The sequence below is a fragment of the Hoplias malabaricus genome, chromosome 11, assembly GCF_029633855.1.
Source record: "Hoplias malabaricus isolate fHopMal1 chromosome 11, fHopMal1.hap1, whole genome shotgun sequence".
In the NCBI taxonomy this organism is placed as follows: Eukaryota; Metazoa; Chordata; class Actinopteri; order Characiformes; family Erythrinidae; genus Hoplias; species Hoplias malabaricus.
The window spans coordinates 30,007,078-30,022,342 of NC_089810.1; positions in this window are offsets into that span (position 1 = coordinate 30,007,078).

Below are 15,265 nucleotides of genomic sequence, written 5' to 3' on the forward strand. Positions count from 1 at the left end.
TTCTCGAAGTAAACTGAAGACAGTTTATTGGTGTGTAACAAGAACTGAAGCTAATTTAGCGGTGAAAAATCTGATACCAATAGCTGAGCTGCAGCGTAGAGAGTTTTTAGCAACGACTACAGTGGGAAAAAAACGTCCTGTTATCGCAAAATAAAGCACGCTTTAGGGCGCTTCTCATCCAATCAGAGTGCGCGACCAGATCTAACTGTTGTATAATTGAATTTCAGTCAGATACAGGTGCTCAATTCAGTCAGATGCTCGATTTTCCTTGTCCACAAGAGAACAGTTACAACAATTTACAAAAATCTCCACCTTGGAGAGCATTTTGGAAAAACCTGTGTTTTCAGTCACTTAAACCTTCGTTTTTAAAAATATCTGGATCCATTTGGATGGGGTCTTCGAGTAATTCAGTTTCCTCATAGGAAGAGGAGGCAAAATAATTGTCTATGAGTGTAGCCCAATCCCAAACTTTTTACTGCTACTGTTTGAGTAGCTAATGTAGGGCCTGTATTAACCATGCTGTCAGACATGGAAACCAACTTTCATTGGAAAACAGGTCATCTAGGCCATAAAAATGTACGTGCACATAGTTTCAGTTATGAATAAATATTTCCCCATCGTCTTATGTTACTGTTAATGCATGTTCCTTGTAGTTTACCTCAAGGTTCATGTTTAAGGTGATTTCCAGGTTTCGTTCTGTGTATTTGTTTGCATTTGCAAGAAACTGATGACTGAAGTTTATCAGCTTGGCAAGGATTCAGCCAGTTGCTGTAATGGCTTTCCTAAAAACATGCTTCTTTAGTCATTCTTGGCACCATTATGGGTATCAGTTTACTCTCATAAATTCATCACTAATGCATGCAAATTTTAGCATTCGTGATAAAGGCCCTCTGCCCACGGATGATGTCTGGCACTGTGGGGATTTCTACTGCGCTCTTAGTGCTGGAGCATGAATCTGAAAGTGTTGCCTCATGGAAATTACTGAAGGTTTTCATCCATCCAGAGCTTTGGGTTTTTCTGAGGCTGTGCATCAGTGACAGTTGCATACGTTCTCAACCTCTAGTCCTGCCTGGGACAGTGGTTTCTATGTGCCTGATGAGTGTATACAGTGTGTAAAACCTTCAGCAACCCCACTCGACTTGAGGTACTCATACCAGCACCACACAAAATAGTATCTGTGAATCGTGGGGACATTACATAGTCGTCCATTAATTTATTTGAGATTTAACATTGACTTTTCCATAAGTACTATAAACTTAACCCTAACACAAACTTGAACTGTAACCTTAACCCAACCTTAACACTCACACTGTGAGGACCATCTTTTAACATGTTACCTTAAAAGGTAAACATTCACACTGTGGGGAGCGGCTGATGTTCCCCATAAGAAAGACAAATCCCTACAGTGTGAGTGTGTAAGCAGGTTTTGGTCCCTACAATGTGAATTCCTTATTGACTCACAAACTACCATATTACTCTGCTTATAGAGGTGCTGGTCATGAAATTAGTATATCATGAAAATGTTGATTTATTTCAGTAATTAAATTCAAAAAGTGAAACTTGTATATTATACTCATTCATTACACACAGACTGATATATTTCAAGTGTTTATTTCTTTTAATCTGATGATTATAACTGACAACTAATGAAAACCCCAAATTCAGTATCTCAGAAAATTAGGATATTATGTAAGACCAATACAAAAAAAGGATTTTTAGAAATGCTTGCCAACTGAAAAGTATGAACATGAAAAGTTGAGCATGTACAGCACTCAATAAATAGTTGGGGCTCCTTTTGCCTGAATTACTGCAGCAATGCGGCGTGGCATGGAGTGGATCAGTCTGTGGCACTGCTCAGGTGTTATATGAGAGCCCAGGTTGCTCTGATAGTGGCCTTCAGCTCTTTTGCATTGTTGGGTCTGGCGTATTACATCTTCTTCTTTACAATACCCCATAGATTTTCTATGGGGTTAAGGTCCGGCGAGTTTGCTGGCTGATTAAGAAGAGGGATACCATGGTCCTTAAACCAGGTACTGGTAGCTTTGGCACTGTGTGCAGGTGCCAAGTCCTGTTGGAAAATGATATCTGCAGCTCCATAAAGTTGGTCAGCAGCAGGAAGCATGAAGTGCTCTAAAACTTCCTGGTAGACAGCTACTTTGATCTTAGACCTCAGAAAAAACAGTGGACCAACACCAGCAGATGACATGGTGCCTCAAACCATCACTGAGTGTGGAAACTTTACACTGGACCTCAAGCAACGTGGATTCTGTGCCTCTCCTCTCTTCCTCCAGACTCTGGGACCTTGATTTCCAAAGGAAATGTAAAATTTACTTTCATCAGAGAACATAACCGTGGACCACTCAGCAGCAGTCCAGTCCTTTTTGTCTTTAACCCAGACTAGACACTTCTGCCACTGTCTCTTGTTCAAGAGTGGCTTGACACAAAGAATGCGACAGCTGAAACCCATGTCTTGCATACGTCTGTGCGTGGTGGTTCTTGAAGCACTGACTCCAGCTGCAGTCCAGTCTTTGTGAATTTCCCTGACATTTTTGAATGGGTTTTGTTTCACAATCCTCTGCAGGGTGTGGTTATCCCTATTGCTTGTACACTTTTCTACCACATCGTTTCCTTCCCTTCACCTCTCTATTAACGTGCTTGGACACAGAGCTCTGTGAACAGCCAGCCTTTTTAGTAATGACCTTTTATGTATTTTTTTGGGGTTTTCATTAGTTGTCAGTTATAATCATCAAATTATAAGAAATAAACACTTGAAATATATCAGTCAGTGTGTAATGAATGAGTGTAATATACAAATTTTACTTTTTGAATGGAATTACTGAAATAAATCAACTTTTTCATGATATTATAATTCTATGACCAGCACCTGGATATAAAGGCAGTGTTTCCCAAAGTGGAGGGCATGCACTAATGCTTTGAGGTGGAGGAGGCAGGAGTGTAGTACTGCAAGTAAAATAAATTATCTATTATTAACTTTATTTTGATTTGTTCAGTAAATAATTGCAGTTTGAATTACAGTGCTTTAAAAGGCCTCAGAAATATTCTCATCTACAAAAGGATGGCACTGCAGGAAAACGTTTGGGAAGCACGGCATTAACCATTTTGAATAATCCACTTTAAGATAAAGCCAAGGTTCAAACAAGGGACACCCTCATTGCCTTTGTTGCTCTCTCTCTCTCTCTCTTTCTCTCTCTCTCTCTCTCTGTGTAGTAGTTTCATTCTCTTGACCTCACTTGCTCTCTCTCTCTCCTGTTCATCTAATTTGGGCAACTTGGCATGAACTAACCCATTCGCTAAGTTAAACACGGCTCTTATGTTGTCCTTTTCCTGCCCGCTGATGCAGAACCATCCAGGCAGCCAGCACACGTAGCTTTGCGTGTGATGCTATCTTCTGGAACCTCAGACGGCACCCCTACACACACACACACACACACACACACACACACACACCCTCACGTACACACACCCTCACGTACACACACCCTTTTCCACTCAGAGCTTCACCCAGAACACGAACATTGTGTCCAATTCCAAAATTAGCCATGAGATAGAGGGGTTTTGGACCCAAGATGAACTGATAGCAATAAACTGTAGAACTCCATCCTCCATCATTTTGATGATTATCTTCCTCGACTGCCAATGAGCATTTTGACCAATTGTGCCACTGTCATATCCGCATGTATCAACATATATCTGTATATCACCATGCCCAATGTTAACAGTGGGCTAGAGGGGTGTCACTACGTTTGCAATGCACTTTGCATGAGTTGCAGTCCCAGTCACCCAGCATATGTTACCTCATGAAGGTTTATGTGATTTAATGCCAATAAATCCTCACATCAATGTTCTAATAAGAAGTTTAAAGCCTTCTCAATACAGTAATTGGTCACAAACTTTCTAGATTTCTGGAAAGATAAGGCTAACCCATTGGATCAGGTAGCATATACGTACTTGTAAAAAACACTGTATAGCTTCGTTAGCACCTAGTGGTGTATGGGTATGATAGTGTTTACCCAGGATGCAATGTACATGGAGCCACAGATGGAAACAAAAGCAAAAGGTGTGGGGTTAGAATATCAGCTAATGTTAGCTTTCTTTGTCAGCACCCTGTATCTTTTTAAAGAACATGCGAAATGGGCGACCAAATTTACTGTAAGCTGAAGGAGTAAAAATAACAAACAATGGTTCCATGGATGCGGGCCTGGTGTGTGTGTTTGTGTGTGTGTGTGTGTGTTACTGAGCTTTTCCTGATTTAAGTGCGGAAACCTTGGGTGTGTCAGAGTCGAGAATAAGAAGAATGTCATTATTTAAGTACAGATACTCAAATTAATGTTAGTATTTATTTCCTAATGAATTGACCTGACCATTATGTAAAGCTTGTCCAGCCCTTGTCAAGTAAGCAAATAGTCAGGTGTGTTTTATATATATATATATATATATATATATATATATATATATATATATATATAGAGAGAGAGAGAGAGAGAGAGAGCCCCCTAACACCATGGCTAGGGCTGTCCACCACTCTGGTCATGTGTGCTCACTGCCTCCTAGTGTTCACTAGTGTGTGTAAATGTGTGTTTCACTGCACGGATTGGGTTAAATGCGGGGAACAAATTCCTCTGTGTGCAAGCACAGTGGCTAATAAAGTAATTCTAAATTCTAATATATATTTTCGTCTTAAAATTCTCTTTCAGTTACTAGCCAAAATAATGATGTATAACAACAGAAAAGGTAAGGACACAAACTCTAGAACATCTGCATTTGTTATGTTTTGTTCATGTCCTGTTCTTAGTGTACTGATTTTATGCTCCCTCATTAGTTTATTAGCCATGTAGCTACTTGTATGTTTATACTACCACTTGCTCTTGTTCCCTCATGTGATCCCTTGCCACACCCTCGCTTTTGTGTCATGTGACTGTTGTTCACATATGTCTCTCGTTTACATTTTTATGGGTGCTTCCAAAAACACAAAAATGTAATGCTTTTTCCTACTGATCCTCCTCTTCGTGCGGAAACTTAGACTCCATCCAGATAGATCTGGATACTATTAGATTTTTCTATCCTTCGTTTTTTAAAATATCTGCTTCTTGATGTATAGCAAAAATGTGGCATTATCAGCTAGAGGGGAACCAGCTTTTAGTGGAAAACAGAATGAGTGGAGCCTTAGAAAGCTCTTAAAAACGTATGTTTCTGTGACCTAAAATGCCATTTTCATATGGATGGGAGGTCAAAATACAGTCTAACCCCTTAACAAAACATAACAGAAACAAGACAAAAACAATATTATCATACTACACAATGTCTGCTAACAGGACACAACAGTTGAACAGTTGCTTTGGCAAAGAATGTCACACCAAGCTGCACCTGCAACACTCTTTTAAATTTTTCAAAGGCTGAAACTTAAACATTCCCCTCCACACTAGGGCTGTGCAAATAATCAATAATTAATTGAAATCAACATTCAGAACTTTTAATCTACATACTCTTGTCTATATCGATTATGTCAATTATTTTTATTCTGTTATGTCCCCACTTGCTATGCTACCAAGCTGTAGTCACATGATTCTGCTCCTGTCTGCCACATGGAAACAACTTAAACCCCGAGGCCGCCTGAGCAACTCAAGCAGCTAGTACCAAAGAAATACACAGCGTCTGTGGTTTGGACGTACTGTGTTATGACTATAATTAAGAATGACACTGAACAAAATGAAGTCAAATGTAAACACTGAGAAAAACAGTTTCAGCCAAAGCACAATCACACACCAAATATAAACAGTGCTCAAAAAACAAGAGAGGACAAGCTCCCAGCAACATTAGAAAAAATATGCTATATTTAATTCCATGCTTGGTGGTGCTGGTCATGCTGGTCAGACAGAATGGGTATGCTGGTCATGCTGGTCATTCCACTTGCTCATGCTAGTCATGCTGGTCGATCAGCCAGGTCATGGGAGTCAACCAGCATGGTCCAGCTTGGTCAGGTTGATCATAATTTTAGTCTAGCTAAACCATCAAATTTAAATGAAAACAAACCCTAAGCTGGTTAAGATTTAAGCTGGTCAACCAGCTAAACCAGCATGACTAGTCAATGAAATGGTCATTCTCTTTTTTACAGAAGGGCAATTAATTATGATGTTGATTTGTGCTCATATCACCCAGCACTACTCCACACTGAATAGTGCATAGTGTATGTCATAAAATAATGATTTCTGTCCTAAAACCATGCATTGCATGTTAGATAATAAACCCAGATTTATTCAGCTTTAAGCTTCACAACCTCTGTTTAACATTTAGTGCATTGTCTGGGTGTAATATTAGTTTTTTAACCTTTGAAGTGCACTATGTAGGAAGTAGGGCACTAATTGGCACAGAGCTAATAAATTCCAGATGTGAGTTATTCCTACCTTACCATTTCCTGTTGGATTGCGGGGCAATAGTGTTCCATTTTTACCTCGTCTCATCCACATCAGCTCACTAATGCATTTGTAGTTGAATGTCATTAAATAATCAGAAAAATGTTCTGACGTCTAGTTAAGATGCTATCTACTGATAAGTCACAATTAGTGAGGGGTGTCCACAAACTGTTGTTCTGTAAATCAGTGCATTAAATTACACATATATACAGAACCACACACATACACACAACGGCACCAGCTTAGGATATTTCAGGAAATTTAGTTGAAGTCGATAATGTAGGTCTGACTTTGAAAACAGAATGATGCTGGTGAAAGCTTTGAAGAGAGTTTAGATGTGTTCACCCGCATGCGTGCAGATGTGCAGGTGTGTGTGTCAGTTTATAACACATCTTGTCTTCCTTCATCTTTCTCTCTCTGGATGACTGCCCAGAGGAAAGCAAAATCATACACAAAATCTCCTTAACATCTTCGTAGTTTCTTATTGTCTTTATAGATCCTCCTTAATATCTCTGTATTTCCTGCTACACACATCCTCAACATCTCTGTAGATTCTTATTAACATATTTGTAGTTCCTCCTATATTCTGTTGACATTCATTCATTCATTCATTCATTATCTGTAACCCTTATCCCGTTCAGGTTCGCGGTGGGTCCGGAGCCAACCCGGAATCACTGGGCGCAAGGCAGGAACACATCCTGAAGGGGGCGCCAGTCCTTCGCCAGGCAACACACACACACACCTACGGACACTTTTGAGTCAACAATCTATATTCTGTGGTGTTTCCTTAATATCTCTGCAGTGTTTCTTAGCAGAGCAGTTCTGCCTCTGTAATTTCTCGCGGATACCTATGTAGTGTCTTCATAATAACTCAGCTTAGAATCTCTATATTCTATATATAGAGAAATAATTTCTTTGCATAGTTCTCATTAATTTCTCTGAAGTTTCTCTTTAATATCTTTGAAGTTTCTCCTCAATATTGTTCTAGTAAAGTTTCAGACTGGGCTCAGTCCCAAAATAACAACAATCCTGTTTATCCACAGCTGAATTTGAACAATAGTACCTAATAATCATTTATTAATTCATTATTTGTAACCCTTATGCAGTTCAGGGTGCGGGGGGTCCAGAGCCTACCTGGAATCATTGCGCGCAAGGTGGGAATACACCCTAGAGGGGGCGCTAGTCCTTCACAGGGCAACACGTGTTTTTGGACTGTGGGAGGAAACCGGAGCACCTGGAGGAAACCCATAGACACAGGGAGAACACACCACACTCCTCACAGACAGTCACCCGGAGCGGGAATCTAACCCACAACCTCCATGTCCCTGGAGCTGTGTGACTGCGACACTACCTGCTGCGCCACCGTGCCGCCAGTACCTAATAATTATAAATAAAAAATTACAGCTTCAAAATCATGTAATGCTTCACTGACCTGTAACAGGGAAAATAAAGGCTCTGTCATTGCTACAGTGGGCTCAGCACGGCACTATGTGACTTTTGGAGGAGGGTAGGGACCACAGCCCAACCTTACCTTCCCCCATTATTGTTTACTTAAACTGGGGGTGGAGCACCAAACAGAAATCCTACCTAGTGTCCCTTTAATGATATAAATTCATTATTTCTCAACAGCACTAAAGCCACCTGTTGATATAATGCTTATACGAGTTTTCTCTGGACGTGTCTCATGCTGTTTCTCCTGAGGAATATTGTCTACTGAGCCATCATTGAGCAAATTTAAATAATATAATATAAATGTTGGGCGGCATGGTGGCGCAGCAGGTAGTGTTGCAGTCACACAGCTCCAGGAACCTGGAGGTTGTGGGTTCGATTCCCGCTCTGGGTGACTGTCTGTGAGGAGTTGGTGTGTTCTCCCCGTGTCCGCGTGGGTTTCCTCCGGGTGCTCCGGTTTCCTCCCACAGTCCAAAAAAAACACACGTTGGTAGGTGGATTGGCGACTCAAAAGTGTCCGTAGGTGTGAGTGAATGTGTGTGTGTCTGTGTTGCCCTGTGAAGGACTGGCGCCCCCTCCAGGGTGTATTCCTGCCTTGCGCCCAATGATTCCAGGTAGACTCTGGACCCACCGCGACCCTGAATTGTATAAGCGGTTACAGATAATGAATGAACAGAAATGTTTAATAAATCAATTATCGGGTGTTACATGGTATATTTTCATCTGGACAGGAGAATGACGAGAAAAAGGAGAAGTGTAACAGGAGAAGAGGAGCTGATCTGAGCAGAGTGTGATAAGGAAGTGTGTGTGTTTATGTGTGAAAGTGTGCTCAGGTAATGCTCAGATGAGTCTTGATCTCAGTGCCAGCATTAATCCTCATCCTGTTCTGCTCTGTAATTATCACCTGAACACCGCGCCAGCTTTTACATAAACAACTTCACTCTTTCTCTCCCTCTCCCACCCACACACACACACACACACACACACACACGTAACCTCTTACACCACACCATTATACACTCATGTAACCTCACACATAAACTCAAACTCATATAACCTCACTCTAACACACTCATACATTGCATGTAAAAAGCTCTGGGAAATTGCCTTGTAAAAACATTAGATCAGTTTCAAGCATTGTTATTCATTCATTCATTCATTCATCATCTGTGACAGCTTATCGTTCAGGGTCACGGTGGGTCCGGAGCTATTATTGGTTATGTTGTGATAATAAACGAAATAATTCGTTATTTAGATAAAACGAATACAATTTACTCATCATGCTACTGATGACAATATAACAGAAAGGAAAAAAATGTGCAAAACAATAGCCTTTAATCACTTTCATACCAGAGACATTCCTGTTTAAAATCAGATTTTGGCATGAAACATTTATAAATTTTTCAAATACATCCATAGAACAAAGAACAGGGATGTGGTGGAGGTAAAAGCCAATTACTCCAATCTAAATTAGCCGATGTATTTTTTTAAAGAGCTTAGTTAAATAATTTTAACTTTAATTAAACTATTAATGGCGGCACGGTGGCGCAGCAGGTAGTGTCGCAGTCACACAGCTCCAGGGGCCTGAAGGTTGTGGGTTCGATTCCAGCTCCGGGTGACTGTCTGTGAGGAGTTGGTGTGTTCTCCCCGTGTCCACGTGGGTTTCCTCCGGGTGCTCTGGTTTCCTCCCACAGTCCAAAAACACACGTTGGTATGTGGATTGGCGACTCAAAAGTGTCCGTAGGTGTGAATGTGTGTGTGTGTGTGTGTGTGTGTGTGTGTGTGTTGCCCTGTGAAGGACTGGTGCCCCCTCCAGGGTGTATTCCCGCCTTGCGCCCAATGATTCCAGGTAGGCTCTGGACCCACCGCGACCCTGAACTGGATAAGCGGTTACAGATAATGAATGAATAAATGAATGAATAAACTATTAATATATGCTGTAAGGTGGATAATAACCTACAAAAAGTGTTTCTTTAGATTTATATTATAAACATAGCTTTTATTTCTATTTTTAATTAAAAATTAACATTCACCGTTTTCATTTGTTTTGCTTTTTTTATTATTATTTAACACCAGCACATAGTGTTAGACACTGTATTGCTAAACAGTATCTAAAGAAAACATTTTGGGTTAAATACTTTTTATTTTAATCCCTACAGATTTTGGTGAAAAACAAAAGAAACTTTAAAATATAAAAACATTGTAAAAAACTATTAAGTTGTCTATGTCATATATTGATTTTAATAAATGTGTTTCTTCATATGTCCACAATGACCTGAAATGGATGGAACTGGTTTAAATAAACAATGTTCTCTGACTTTTGCTGTAATACACATGCACATGTGCACGCACCCACACACGCACACACACACCAGCCCTAATGACACACAGATACAAATTTTCACTCACTGTTGTCTTCATATAAACAGCATTTCTTTTAACAGGAAGTCTTTTAATTGCTGACTCAGCATTTCACTGTTAACTCCTAAATGACCTGTGAGAGTTACGACTAACTGCAGACATATTCAACCTGCTTCTCTTTGGTTATGAGAAAAATAATCATGAGTTTCCGACACGACACACAGAATGTTACACTGTTAACAACAGCAGCTGTGGCCTGATGGTCAAAGAAGTGGACCTAACCCCCGACTGCTCCCCAGGAGCTGGGTATGGCTGCCGGCTGCTCAGAGTGTGTGTGCTAATTGCCCCTACTGCACTAGTGTGTGTGTGTGTTCATTGCTCACTCTGGTAGCAGGGATTTACACTGGACATGAGGATTTAAGACAACCACAGTTAGCTCCATTGATAGAGAAAAACAGAGCCCAAAATCAGAGCCACACCACCATTCTAAAGCAAAGCTTGGCATTGAGCATGGCGAGATTAGACGTATGTGCCACTCCTCCAGTTTGTCTCTTTTCAATTATTTCATTTCATGCTTTTCTAAGGAGATTATTCAAGCTGTGTATACAACTGAACCTATGTGTCAGTAGAAAGAAATCACTAATGATAACAGGTGTTATCTGTTATTTTAGGACATAATGTACAATACCTTGGCTAAACTATTGCTTCAGCCGTGAATGACTCCAGACTAGAGGGAGCTAGAAGGAGGTTCTGAGCTTACACCATTCTCTCATCACTCGTGTAAATTAGTGATGCCTGATTGCAACTTTTTTCATTTTCCTCTCTCTCTCTTTCTCTTTTATTAGTATCAGTTTGCTTGTTGTCATGCTTCAAGGATGTTTTCCAGCACAGTTTATTTTAGTGAGCTCCAGCTGGTCGAGCAGGTTCAGCATTGCGTGTGTATCCGATGTGTCTATGTGTGTAGGTGTGTGTGGATGAGATTGTATACAGCAGGTTGTAAAAATGGCTGTGGGACTTCAGGGTAGGCCTGTCACTATATCCTTTTTTTGTGGTAAATATTGTGACAAAAAAAAGTGAAAAAGCGATAAATAATATTGTTATACTATTGTTATAATTAATATAATAATTTTATGCCACTGATGAACTTAACTATTAATATTACATAACAAAATAATTTTTAAATGCATTTTTATTAACATATTAACATTTATATTAGAAATAAATATAAATAGAAACATTCTCCCACTCTTGTCATTTTATAGTAACTGTTTTGTGCAGTATTAAAAACAACGGGTGTTTTTATACAAAAAAAAAGGATCCGTTCTGTTAGTTCGGGTTTAGGGGATTTAAAGATGGCGATTTTGATGTTAGTGACTGTAAACATAGCATAATAATACTTAATTTATATTTGTATATATACACAAGTGTCATTTTTAATACCACACAACAGTTACAATAAAATGACAAAAAGGAGGAGAATGTTTGAATTTTGAAACACATTTATGTGTTACTCAATAAACACTTTACAATATATTTATACCAAAATTATATAGATTTTGGAATTGGAATGCTAAAAAAATGTTTCAATATGCTCAATAAATACAACATAAATAAAATAACACAACATAACAGTTCCAGAAATCCAAAGAACAGAAAAGAGCTAGAATATTGTCATGTAAGGTTAATTTTTATGTAAACAAACATGTAAGTAAACACAATGGGCGATTTTGACACATACACCCACACACAGCCTATAATGCTGTGGACTGTAGGTGTACTCCTGCATATGTCAATCTTACATACTTTATGATACTTACTTTAAGAGCCTTAATTGCGCAAACACAAAATTTAAATATTAGTGAGATTTAATATATAAATACTGATATCGTTTTATTGTTTCTGTCAACACTTGTAGTCCTAATTTACACGTTAAAATGAAAGAAATACATGTACATACTCCTGGCCCATTTATCCACGTCACGTTTGTGAACGGAGCGCTGTTCCCGTGTCAGTCAGTAGAGGAGTTTGGGCCGTGTCCCAAAGAAGCGCTTTACTCCTTACATAGTGCACATCACAGATCTAAAAACTTATAATACAGACAGTAATTGTGCTCATTCCACATGGAAACACATGGAACACTAAACGTTATAGCTCACTAAAAAATATTTTCAACATGCAGCGCACTATGAGTGCACAAACCGTTATGACCGACTGTGCCCTACGGAGAGTGCAGAGAGACATTTTGGGTTTCGGCATTGGTTTTGCTGCGGGACGGAAATCTCTCTCTGATCAGTAACACATTCAGACAAGGAGAATCGCTCTATTAAACTCTAAGCCAAAAAAGAGGAATAATTTAGGCAGACAGTCACGATAAAACCTTGTCCTCCAAGAATCTGTTCCACTTTAAGATTCAGAGAAAAGAGCAGAGGTGCTAACAGTTTACATAAGATCCTATGACGAATATGCTAATGTCGCTAAACGATTTTAACTAGGGTGACCAGACGTCCTTTTTTACCCGTACATGTCCTCTTTTTTAGACTTAAAAAAATGTCCGGGCGGAATTTCACAAACATCCGGGATTTTGTTTTTCTAGAGCTTATCGCTACATAGAATTTCGTGAAGAGTTTCGTTCACAAACTAGTCCCGCCCTCCCCTGTTCCGTTTGATTCGCTTGAGTGAGAAGGGGGCGTGGCGAAGTAGCCTAAAATCTTCTGATTGGACGGTCTGACCCTAGAGCTACCCTTATTGGTCGATAACCTTCTCTGTAAACATTTAATTGGTCAGTCTGCACGTCAGTAGGCCTTGTTTACGTCAGGCAAAGCTCATGTACCTACCCTCATCTCGAGCAGCTATGCCGAAACGTAAATGTAAGTTCTCGGATGAATTAAAAAAGAAATTCTTTACAAATAAAGCTGTAAAGGACCTAAAAGCACACATAGGTGCTCAGCCCCCGCCCCCCAAGACGTGTGTCCTCTTTTTCACCATCTCAGATCTGGTCACCCTATTTTAACTTTTTTTTTTTAACTCTTTTTTTCTTCACATTACAGAGTGTGATCCCTTACCCCCTGAAATAGAGAAGAGGTGGGTTTCTGTGCTTCTGGGTGTTGTAAAATCGATCTTTCTCATTCGTCTACACTAGTGCTGCGCTCTGAAACCAGATCAGGCCCAACGTGGTGCTGAAGTGCCAAACTTAATTGTCCAGCCTCAGTGCCTCACTAATGTTTATATGGCTGCCAGCAAATACTCACAGCAATGTTCTCACATCTAATAAAGCAATCCCAGACAAGTAGAAGATGTTCCTGCAGCAAGCGTCAGACATACTCCCAGTTAATAGCTTTAGTTTCAGAAGAAATGTTGGAGGAGCAGGTATGGACAAACAAAATATAATCAGATAATGCAAACCCAGTGTAAATATGCTGCACATAGGCGGGATGCTGTGTGGCAATGGTGCAGTAAAAGTGGAGGCTCGTTTACACAAACACACACACACACACACACACCTGGCAGAAAAGTTGAAATGCAATTAGCACAAAGTACAAGTCCGTTTTCCCCGGCCCCTCCCCCACCCACCACAGGCTTGCATGACAGCAAGTAGTTCACTGTGGTTAGCTTATCACCTTGCGTGTATATTTTAGTGTGTAGTCTGAGTGAGGTAGTGAGTGAGTGAGAGAGCTTTGTAATATACAGCCTTCCTTTGTGCAGCCACGATAAAAGAGTGGGGTGGAGATACTGAGAGGAATGAGATAACACATCTCTCCTAAGCACGACATCTCTTTCTCTCTCTCTCTCTCTCTCTCTCTCTCTCTCTCTCTCTCTCTCTCTCTCTCTCTCTCTCTCTCTCACACTCCTTTATACATGATGCACTATCTACATCCTTAATCATAATCTTAAACACTTTCTATGATTTCTATGATATATATCAAATTATTAAGACTGGTTCATTTTATATAATGTTATATATGTTGTATATATGTAATTAATAATCTATATTTAGGTTATATACCAATAAACACAGCGTACACCAATAAACATACAATTTATTGAAAATGATCCATCTCTTCAATAATACCTGCTCTGTGATTGACCTTGTAGAGGTTCTGACCATTGAAGAATGAACAAATATGTGCTAACAAAGTATGCAGAGCAGTAGGTGATCTACAGGCCAAGTGGCCAGTGGAGCTAATTAAATGGCCAGTGAGTGTAGAAGCAAGGAATTCCTAATGTTATAGCTGATTTGTTTTAATATAGGAAATCTCTCACTATGATGCTGTGATGATGTACCCATGCTGATACTGACCTGTGCTGATGCAGCTGATGTGATTATACTGATGCTGATGCTATGAAGGTACTGATACTTTTGCGGATGTTATGTTGATACTGTGTTGAAACTGATGCTGTGTTGCTGCTGATGCTTTGTTGACATCTATGCTGTCATGATGCTGAAGCTGTGTTGATGATGCTGATGCTGATATTGTGGAGATGCTGATGCTGTGGTGATGCCGACACCATGTTGATGCTGATGCTGTGCTGATGCTATGATGACACTGATGCCGCACAGATGAATTGCTCACATTGGACTAAGGTTGATGCTGAGCTAAAATGTGTTCTGAGGTATGCAAATAAGGTAAGAGTGTTGATTTGTTCAGTGCAAAGTCTCATTCGTCTCACAAATAGTAATTAAATTCATGAAATACAGTCCCAGGACACCAGCAATGTTGTGTATTTCAGTCTCACATCTTTATTCCTGCAAAAGAGTGGAAAACCAGTTCAGTTTATATGAGCAAAACATAAGGGTATAAACCTATGCAGTAAACTCATAACAGTTATATGGGCAATGATTCAATCATAAAGCAGTGATTCAGTTGAATGATTCATTACTGATTTTGTGATATTTTGCTAGAACCCTGGATTATTTTTATGATTTTGGAAGTGTTTACAACATAGTGGAATAGCAAATTTACAAGGTCATTCTCTTATGGATTGCTATGATCATGATTTCTATCTCAAGGTTACAGTTAGTACAA